The sequence below is a fragment of the Strix aluco genome, chromosome W (assembly GCF_031877795.1).
Source record: "Strix aluco isolate bStrAlu1 chromosome W, bStrAlu1.hap1, whole genome shotgun sequence".
NCBI lineage: Eukaryota > Metazoa > Chordata > Aves > Strigiformes > Strigidae > Strix > Strix aluco.
In genome coordinates, this window is record NC_133970.1 from 28065883 (window position 1) to 28076758 (window position 10876).

A 10876-nucleotide genomic window follows, 5' to 3' on the forward strand; every position below is an offset into this window, starting at 1 on the left:
CATGGAAAAGGCTCTTGCTTTAACCAAAGACTCAGTATCTCAAATGGGGTTGCAAATAGCACCTGAAAAGGTACAGAGATCATCACCGTGGCAGTACCTGGGGTGGAGAATTTGTGAACAGACCATTGTCCCGCAACAGGTTAAACTTAAAACTGATGTTAAGACTTTAAATGATTTACAGAAACTGTTGGGAGCCATAAATTGGATAAGGCTGTTGTTGGGCCTAACTAATGATGATCTGCATAGCTTGATTGATATTTTGTGAGGAGATCCTTCACTGACATCACCCAGAGTACTTACAGAGAAAGCGAAACAAGATCTCCACCGTGTGGCTAACGCCATCTCAGAAACACAAGCATCGCGATGTGTGCCCGGCCATCCGTATCAACTGGTATTATTTAACCCTCCAGGGCAGCCCTATGCTCTGCTGTTTCAATGGGATGAAACACTTAGTGACCCTCTTGTTATTCTTGAATGGATTTATTTTTGTCACACCAAATGCACAAGATGGTCACTACTCATCCAGAAATGTTTGCCAAACTGATCATGAAAGGTAGGCAGCGCCTACTATTCCTTGCTGGTCAGGAACCTGTGTGTATCATTGTTCCGGTTACTATGCACATGTTACAGTGGCTAATACAAATGTCTTCGAGCAAGCTCGGCTTTCACATGCATTTTTTCCACCAAAATGCCAGGGCAATATAAAACCAGTTTTCTTTATCAAGGCGTCAGGCTAAAGACATCACTGCGACTTGCCCTGAATACCAGAGGACTCCCTCTCTTCAACAGCTAGTGGTGTCAACCCTCGGGGACTCACCTCCTCAGAATTATGGCAATCTGACGTCACTCCCTTTGCTGCATTTGGAACGTTAAAATATGTTCATGTGTCTGTTGATACCTTTTCTGGAGCAGTGTTTGCGTCCTGCCATACAGTGGGGAGTCAAGCATCTGACCGGCATTCCCCACTCACCGACCGGACAGGCCGTTGTGGAGCGTACGCATGGCACGCTAAAGTGTCTATTACAACAACAAAAAGGGGGAGATGGAGGATATCTATCTACACCTCATGAAAGGCTAAATAAGGCATTATATGTCATGAACTTTTTAAACATTTCCCCTGCCTCACAGGTGCCACTAATATTGCGTCACTTCTCGTCGCAGATACCAGATCAACAAGAAGTCCAGGGCAAGGCTGAAGTGTTAGCAAAAAACCTGGAGAGTGGTAACTGGGAAGGACCATATCCTTTAATAACCGGGGGAAGAGGTTATGCTTGTGTCTCCACAGGTCACGGTCCCCGGTGGTTACTGGCAAGGTGTGTGCGACCATACCTGAGGCGTGAGAGGCAGCTTTTGGTGGACACTCAGGAGCCGGCTGTGGGTGCTGTGGGTGCCCCTGTGCCGACAGTTTGCGGTCTCTTCGACTGATCATTCAAGCAGAATGTATGGGTAATGCTTGCTACTGCAATAGGACAAAATACACTATCTCTGTCCTTAATCACACTACAGTTGCCAACTCTTTTAAGAGAAAAGGCTAACAGTAATTGCAACTCCTTAATGAAATATATAGGCTTACTAGTCACTAGTGAAAGATGCAGCTTAGACAAAATGTAGTTATTAATAGGGATGAAATGCTGTAAGAATGTGTGTATTCAACTTTCTTTGTTTAGCCATGTTAAGAATTAAGAACTCAAGTGTTTAACCTTATTAGAAACTCCCTTGGTTTTCCCCCTTGAGTGGTGGCCAGGCTCTGGGTGGAACCCAACAGGAGGATGAAATCAGATGTTTCTGCTCAAAGAAAATTGCCAGTTATTTTGGCCTGCTGATTTAGATATATGAGGCTGGACCTGCTTGCAGCGATGTTGGATGCCTCACCTACGGATGGACGCATCGCGTAGGATTTCCGGTTTGCGAGGAAGGGCACTCTAAATTCTCGCTGCATCCAGGGTTCCCCAGCAATTGTGGATCTGACTGTTAGTACCCCATTAACTAAGTGTACTATTCTGTATCTTCCTTATTTTGTAATACTTAGTCATATGCTTTATGGCAGTGATGAGAGTGCTTGTGTGAAGAAGACGTGTGCTGAATCTGATTTTGTGTGCATCAGTGGTCAGTGTGTGCCTAACAGATGGCAGTGTGATGGGGATCCGGACTGCGAGGATGGCTCTGACGAGAGTGCTGAACTGTGCCATATGAGAACATGCCGGGTAAATGAAATCAGCTGTGGTCCTCAGTCAACCCAGTGTATCCCAGTGTCCTGGAAATGTGATGGTGAAAAAGACTGTCCTACTCTTTTCAACTAGTAACTGTAACTGCTGTTTTATTTTTACCCTTTTGTAGAATTGTTTTAGGTATACTGTGTTTTTTTGAAGTTTGTCTAAACCTTAATTGATAAAGCTCTGAAACAAGTCTTGCAGGTGCAGCTGTAAAAGAAAGAAGGGGGAGATGTGGGAGAAATCAGCCTGTCAGCCCTGCACAGCCTCTGAATCAACAGCTAGGCTTTGATGAGAAACAGGCCTTGGGAGAAAGATAAGAAACTGCTGAGTTGTGCCAAGGTGGCAGCGGAAAACAACGGGCAGCTGCAACACTGAACTGTGGAAAAGTACTGAACTGTGAGAAGTTACCGCCGCGTGAACAGCGCGTGACCGAGAAGGTGATTGGTCTGCACAGTGCGTGTGAGAGTGGTCTTATGCTGATAGGAGAAAAGGTTGATAACTGTCTAATTGCTGATTTGCTAATTATGAAGTAAGAGCTTTGGCGAGAGCATAAGTATGTACTATTGGAAAAATAGACGCCTTTGCTTGATATAACTCTCATAGAGTTGTGCAAGTCTGATATCCTCCCGCAACAATTCATTACCTTAAATGCAACACCCTTAAAAAAAGTAAAATAATAATACCTTATTATTTGGAACAGGAGAAGTGTAGCCAGCAGGTTGAAGGAGGTGATGCTTCCCCTCTATTCAGCACTTGCGAGACCACATTCGGAATACTGTGTCCAGTTTTGGGCTCTCCAGTACCAGACATTGACATACTGGAGCAAGTCTAGCAGAATGCCTAGCTGGTCAAGGGGTTGGAACAAATGATATGGAGGGAGGGGCTGAGAAACTGGTTTTTTTCTCCAGCTTGGAGAAGAGAAGGCCCAGGGGAGATTTTATTGTTGTCTGCAACTACTGTGACCACAGTGTCACCAGAATCCCCTTAACCTCTTAAAAACCTTTTAACACCAATGTAGCATTAAGAAGCAGGCATTCTCTTTATTGCAGCGCTGGATGCACGGGGGACCACTCCACCTAACGTGCATACCAAAAGACAAAGGCACACTCGTTATATACATTAAAAAAAAAAAAAAAAGAATATTTATATAACTCCCGAGAAGAACCCGCTTATTTTGAGGAAATGTAATGCATATGTTAAATACCCACCTATTTCCAGGAAACCTAATGTATACATTGTGAGACTGCCTCCACGCATGCGGACTTGCTTATCTTGTCAGTACAAAGCATACTGAATTGGGGAAGGGTCGCTCTTTGGCACGTAGGCTTGCTTATCTTGTTGGTATGGAGCTTATACAAAGGGGCCCGTTATTGGTATATTAACTAAATTGTTTAAGTTTTTGGTATCAATAGGATAGAGAGAAGATAGAGCCCGACTCTTCTCAGAGGTACAAAACAACAGAACAAGAGGCAGCAGACACGAATTGGAACATGGGAAGCTCCAATTACATATAAGGGAAAGGGTTTTTTTCTTTCTTTTTCTCTTTTTAAACACCATGAGGGTGGTGCAAATACCAACAGGGTCCCAGAGAGACTGTGGAAACTCCATCCTTGGAGGTGTTCAAGACTCAGCTAGACAAGGCCCTGAGCAACCTGACTAATTAGACTTGCTATGAGCAGGGGGGTGGACTAAAAACCTCCAGAGGTCCCTTCTAACTCAACTGTTCTATGATTATAAATCTCTCAAAGAGAACTGCTGGTCACTGTTCAGATGGCAACGGGAGCCTCCATTGCACGAGTCCTTGCAATGGCGTCTTCAGTTGGATAGGTTGAGACTCAAACCATTTCTCTGCGTAGTTCTTAGGACCCGCAGGCCAGATGATGGATTATATGCAGCTACTCCGGTACACGCATTATCCATCGCTATAGTTTATCTTAAATTACATACAAAACATCTATCTTAAGTATGTACAAAAGACTGTCTCATGTGACCATTTCTGTATCTGCAGGAACAGTTTCTTTTGACTATTTAAAAGCAGGAACTACCTAGGGGAGTCCGGAAGGAAGGGACAGATTGTCCACCCAGGATGTTATTGAACACATTTAAGCATAGAAATTGGCCTGTACACAGCAGGCACTGCCAGGGGTCATCTTCAGGACAGTCTGAAATTTTCACCTGAAGAGCTCCTGCACCAACTAGTCAAAAATACTTAATTGTGAAAATTAATGACTGTGCACACTAAGTGTGCACACAGGTACAGCCCTGATACCCACCTATACCACAATTATAAGTATGAAACTCAAGTCTGTCTTTTAGTTATTTATAAATGAGGTCTAAGTTCCATAGCTCTTGCCACAAAGTGCATGTCCTAACTGTTTATTTGGCTCGCATACTTCCATAGAGCCAAGTGAAGGCTTAATGAACCAAACCAGGCATTTCCTAAACAAAATATATGTAATACATAAAAGTTTCTTGACAGATTAGGTAGAAGCAGTAACTCCATTCCTTCATTGTTCCTGCAATTCCTTCATTTTTCCGGTTTCAGAATAAAAGCCACCAATGCTTAGATTTATTTCATATTTGCCAAACTTCGGGGTCTTTTTAAAAGGGAAATTCAGACAAACAGAAAAGAGTTACTGGTTTTAGATGGATTTCGTTATACATTTTAATGGAACATTTAAAAGCTTGTTTCACTCCTTTAAAAGTAATATTGAAGGCCCACTTATTAAAATAATTTTAATATGTATGAATGGACTAATGGGTAAGCAAAGAGATAGAAATGGATGTAGGTAAAGAAATCCAGTCGAACATGACAAATGCAATAATAAATTTGCCTGTGCAGATCAGGGGGTTTTTTTTGGTTTTTTTTTTTTTTTTTTTTTTTTTTTTTTTTTTAATATGAGGGCCAAGAGATAGGGCACATGTGCTTTAAATTAGCTCACATATCAGGAGCAGTTCAGGTATTGCAGTGCAGAGCCCAGAATAGGCTGCAAAACACTTTCAAATAGCTGGGTAAACATTTAAACAGTTACACTGTGCTGAGCTTCATGCAACCAAAACTGTGACCCTAGTCTATATGACCACAGAAAAAGTCATTAAGTCGTCTTGGGGAAAAATATAATAAAAAGAATATGTTTTAGTGTGTTATGTATTTAGGACCAACTTCGACATAAATTGACTTAACATACTGGAGTTAGAGCCAGTAGAGGGCTCTTGCCTGATTGCTTTACTAGGTGCCCATATTCAAAGAGGAGATCCTCAGAACCAATGTACAGGTGCTGTCAAACTAGAATTGTACTTGTTCTGTAGGGGTTTAAACATCTGTTTCTGAGCATCTCTAGATCCAACTTAGCCTAAGTGCTTCATTAGTGCTGAGCAGCTAGGCACAAAACAGACTAGTATTACCTACCTACCTACATTCCCTACAGAGCCTGGTCCAGTAGATGTTTTCAGAGGTCACCCCCAGATTAGACTTGATGGAAAGCTGGGCCACAAAAGACCACAAAATGATACTCCCTTTTAGAATCACAAAAAAATCAGTTCAGAGAGGACGTCAGGAGGTCTCTACTCCAACCACCTGCTCAGCACAGGGTCAGTACTGAATTCAGACCAGGTTGCCTAATACAAGACAACAGTATGCTCCTTCACCTCCTACCAGATCATTAATAAAGATGTTTAACAGGAAAAGTTCCAGGAGAGACCCCTGCGGTACTCCACTTGTGTGGTGGCATAACGCTGACCAGCTGCCAGACACCCTCCCAGCTACTCACTCACTCCCCTTCCTCAACAGGAAAGGGGGAGAAAATAAGACAAAAAAGCTCATGGGTCAAGACTGCTTACCAGTTACTGTCATGGGCAAAACAGACTCAACTTGGGGAAAATAATTTAATATATTGCCAATTAAAATGGATTTGGATAGTGAGAAACAAAGACAAAATTAAAACAACACCTTTTCTCTATCTCCACCCCTTTTTCCCAGACTCAACTTCACTCCTTCACTCCCGACTCTTCTACCCATCGCCCCCCTACCAGCAGCGCAGAGGGGATGGGGGATTACTGTCAGTACACAATAGCTCCTTCCTCCTCACACTTCTCCCCTGCTCCAGCATGGGCTCTTCCACAGGCTGTAGTCCTACCAGGAAAATTCTGCCCCAGAGCAAGTTCTCCACGGCCGCAATTCCTTCGGGAAATATGCCACAGCTCTAGCACAGGCTGCAATGGAATATCTGCTCCAGCATGGTCTCTTCCATGGGCTGCAGGGGAATATCTGCTCTGGTGCCACGGAGCACCTCCTCCCTCTCCTTCTTCTCTGACCTTGGTGTTCGTACTGTTGTTTCTCACTTTTCTCCCCCCTCCCCCCCCCCCCTCACTCCTCTGCCTGTCTGGCCTTTTTGCCCTTTGTTAAATATGTTTTCGCAGAGGTGCCACCAACTTTGCCAATTGGCTCAGCTTTGGCCTGCGGTGGGTCCATTACTAAGCTGACTGGAACAGGCTGTCTCCAGCACAGGGAAGCCCCTGTCCTCTTCTCACAAGAGGCCCCCTGCTGCCAAAACCTTGCCACATACACCTAATACACCTTGTCACGGGTTTCCAGGTAGAATATGATCTATTAACCACTACCCTCTGAGCCCAATCAGCCAACCATTATTTTTTTTACCCATCTAGTTATCCACTCATCCAGATTGTAACATCATCACTTGGATACAATTTTGTGGGAGGCTGTCAAAAGCCTTGCTAAAGTCAAGGTAAGTGACATAATCATTCTCCCCTCATCCACAAATCCAGTCATTATCACAGAAGGCATGATTTACCCAGGGTAAATCCACATTGACTGTTCTTCATATGCCCAGAACACATGTTCCAAGAGAACATGCCATCAGGGAGCAGCAAAAGTCAGGCTGCTCCATGAGGAAGGACAAGCCAGAAGCCAAGGGTCCCCCCCACTAACCAGCGTACAGTCCCACAGGACCTGAACAGGGTGGGTAGACCAGGGGTGCTGAGAACAGGTCCCAAATGGGCCAAGGCAACCAATCTGGTCCAGGGTCCATCCCAGGGAATCCAGCCAGGAGCAACAGGAGCTGGGGCCAGAGACAAGCTACCTACAACACAGGTCCAAGGTCTAGCCAAGGTCAGAACCAGAGACAGGTATATATCTATGTGGTAGATTGACCCCAGCCAGCAGCTGAGCACCCACACAGCTGCTCACTCACCCCCTCCCCAGCATGGAGGAAAGAATAGAAAGAGCAAAAGCGACAAAACTTTTGCCACCATAAAATCAAGATAAAGACAGCTTAGTAAGTAAAGAGGGGGGGAAAAAAACCCCAAACAACCAAGTGATGCAAAGGCAGTTACTCACCACTTCCCACAAGCAGTCCTATGCCCAGTCAGTCTCTAAGCAATGGCCACCTTAGAAGACACACACCCCCCCCTTCTTCCTCTACCCCCCCAGTTTTATTGCCGATCATGACATTATATGGTGCAGAACATCCCTTTAGTCTATTCATGTCAGTTGTCCCAGCTGCATCCCCTCCCCAATTCTTGCCTATTCCCAAACTACTCTCTTGGATAGGGAACCAGGGCAGACGGGGGGAACGAAGGGGGTGGGGTGGAGGGAAAGAGATAAAGCCTTGACACTGTGTAAGCACTACTCAGCAATACCCAAAACACTGATGTGTTATCAGCACAGCACTATACAGACTACTACAAAGAAAAGCTACTCTACCTGAACCAAACAAAATACAACATACCACACAGTCTAAACCAAGCCTAAGTTTAAACAGAGCACCTCAACCAATGGGCAGAGGGTGTAAGTGGAGGTCCCAGGTGAGGCTAGTCAGGGCAATTAAAATCTGTTGGTGCACTCAGAGCCCTGACACATGCTCTCTCTTTGTCCCAGGAACTAAATTGAGGCTGACCAGTCTGTAGCTTCCCCAGGTTGGCCTTTTCTGAAGATGGGTGCTGCACTTACTTTGTCTCCAGTTGTTGGGGACCTCCCCCATGTCCACAACCTTTCAAAGATAATAGGGAGTGGCCCTGAAAGGAAATCAGACAGTTCTCCCAACCCCCTTGGATGCAGCCTGTCAACTCCCATGGACTTGTAAGGGTCAGGACCTCTCACACTGAGCACCCACAAAGGAGGGAGTTGTGCTGTTCTCCCAAAAAATCAGTATGTGCAAGGCCACAAAACTAGCTTATTCCTGTAACACCAGAGAGTTGGAAACCCCCACCCCACCACATAATATAATTATGTGTGGATGTTGGCATCCTTCAAACTGCTTTATCATAAAAAGTCATTTTTGTGAGTGGAAAAGTACTAGCTCTGTGACCCCCTAGCTAATTAACAGGCCAACCAGGAGGTGCAACACATGGCTCAGCCCAGCATTTGGTTATTTAAAGATCAAAAGTTGCCCCAGAGAGGTGTGATGGATCTGAGCTAGCCTTAATCCACATATTCCTTCCCAGCATCATGACTGCAAGAGACCAGTAACATACCAAAGGTTATTAACTGGCACCTTAATTTAGTATGCTAATATAATTGATCATACTTGTGGCGGGTCAACCTTGGTTGGCTGCCAGACGCTCACCCAGTGGCGCCACAGAGGTGCCACCAGCTTTGCTGACTAGCTCAGCTTTGGCCAGCAGTGGGTTTGTTAAAGAGTCAGCTGGAAGTGGCTCTGTCTGGCACAGGGGCAGCCCCATGTCTCTTCCTATAGAGGCCACCCCTGTAGCCCCCCCTGCTACCAAAACCTTGCCATGTAAACCCAATACATTCCACCCCTCGTCTCCATGAAACACATGTTTAAGAGCTATCATTAAAATATACATTCATCACAAGCTTCACTTCACAAAAAAAATTTCCCCACACCAAAATCAAAGTAACATCATCACAACACCAACAAAGGTGGACAATTCACTCACACAGTAAAACTCCACCCCTTGTCCCCTCCCCACATTGCAACAATAAAAGTTTCCCCACAATTATTCCACTCTCTGGCAATGTCCAGTCTGAGCTTTGCCCATTACCTCTCCCAATTATTGTCTTTATCTTGACTCCTGAACTTTTCAATCTTATTTTCTCCCCTGTCCTGTTGAGGAGGGGGAGTGAGAGAGTGTCTGGGTGGGCACCTGGCAGCCAGCCAAAGTCAACCCACCACAATACTACAGCTTTATTTAAATCAAGGTTTTACCATTTTCTGCATACTGTGTTGTAAGAGTATTCCTGATAAAGAACCTAGTTAGCTCAGCAGGAGCTGACAATGCTGTATAGTCTTGTAACTATAGAGCTACCATTGAGAGGCTTTGTTCCTGTCATTTTAGATAAATACTTAATGGGGAAGTCTTCAAAGACTGGAAGACACAACTTCCCTCTCACATATAATTTCACAAATCATTACACTAGTGTCAGGCTCATGAGCTCTCTGGCCTAGATGATATTTAATTATTCGGTGCAAAGTAGAAAGATTAAATTACACACATCCCATAATGTCTTACCCTCTTCAGCCTAACACACTCACTAGGGAACTGCAGAAAACCAAAGCTACGTGTCCTTCAGTCTGTATTTTGTCATTATTACCTTTTATCTAAGTGCTAGGAAACAGTGAAAACTGAGTTGGAAGTCCTACCAGAGTTATACCATAGGAATAAGTGCCCAGGCCAGAGCTTAAGCGGAGGCCTCTAGGAAGAGGGTGTGGGTGGAGGCCCCAGGTGAAAACGGTCAGGTCAATTAACACCTATCAGTGCACTCAGGACCCTGACACAGTTCATTTCAGGAGAGTGCTTGGTGTTCTTGCAATCCAAAGTAAGGGCTCTTACTTCTGAAAAAGGGAATAGTCTAAACTATGTTCTCTGGTTCCTCAATCAGTGTAGCTTCCATTCTTAGGTACCAAGGTCTCCCTAGATAATTTGTTCTGCTACTTAAATCACTCTGTAGCTCTAGCTTTCAAATTCAAGAGCATTCTTTTTGTAATTATTTTCTCCAAATAGTCTTCTAACTATACAGTGCATGCTTAATTCAAATGATTAAAATTATAGAGAAGACATTAATAATTTAAAAATATAAATGAGTTAATGGTAGGAAGTTGATTTTTGTTTTGCTCACCTATGGTATTTATGAACAAATCTAATATATTCCTTGGATTTGGAAACTCCAGTCTTCATTCACCAGTAAAGTTTTTTGAAACTCAGTTTAAGAATACAGCATGGTAAATTTAAATGCACTTCTTTAATTAAAGTCAGTATGATGCTGTTGAAGTTGGCATCATGGCATGATACTTTATTGCTAGTGATTAATTTCTTATGACTGTTTTAGAAGTTTAGAAGTCTTAGAGTCTATGTTGAAAGACAAAAGGGTGTAGTTTTTTCAGTCCAGCTAGCACAATCTACCTACTTTATCTGAGCGAGCAACAAGTGATTGAAACTGGTTATATTTTATCCAAGGGAAAAACTTTTTTAAAAATACATCCAGTTAACACATCTTAAACATGTAATCCTACATTTTAGTGGAAATTAAGAAATTAATTGATTTACCATCATTCAAGAAACAACATTTTTTCATTTCAGGACAAAGGCTTACGACATACAAGCAATGAACTACTCATCCTGCTGTCCTTGAGCTTCATAAATCAAAGGTGTATATATATAATAAACTTGGTTCTAATCTGAAA

At 43.6% G+C, this 10876-nt stretch overlaps 2 long non-coding RNA genes across 2 annotated transcripts in view; both read left to right on the forward strand.

The window, feature by feature from the left end:
• LOC141917722 (uncharacterized) overlaps positions 1 to 4779 on the forward strand; it is a 251586-nt gene extending 246807 nt beyond the window's left edge. The window contains exon 2 of the long non-coding RNA XR_012621417.1: positions 2030 to 4779. This is a non-coding gene — a long non-coding RNA (uncharacterized LOC141917722). The remainder of the gene's footprint in view (positions 1 to 2029) is intronic.
• Positions 4780 to 6876: 2097 nt separating this feature from the next.
• Positions 6877 to 10876, forward strand: LOC141917762 (uncharacterized). Its single transcript, XR_012621442.1, has 2 exons — positions 6877 to 6958; positions 10773 to 10876. It is a non-coding gene; the product is annotated as an uncharacterized LOC141917762 (long non-coding RNA).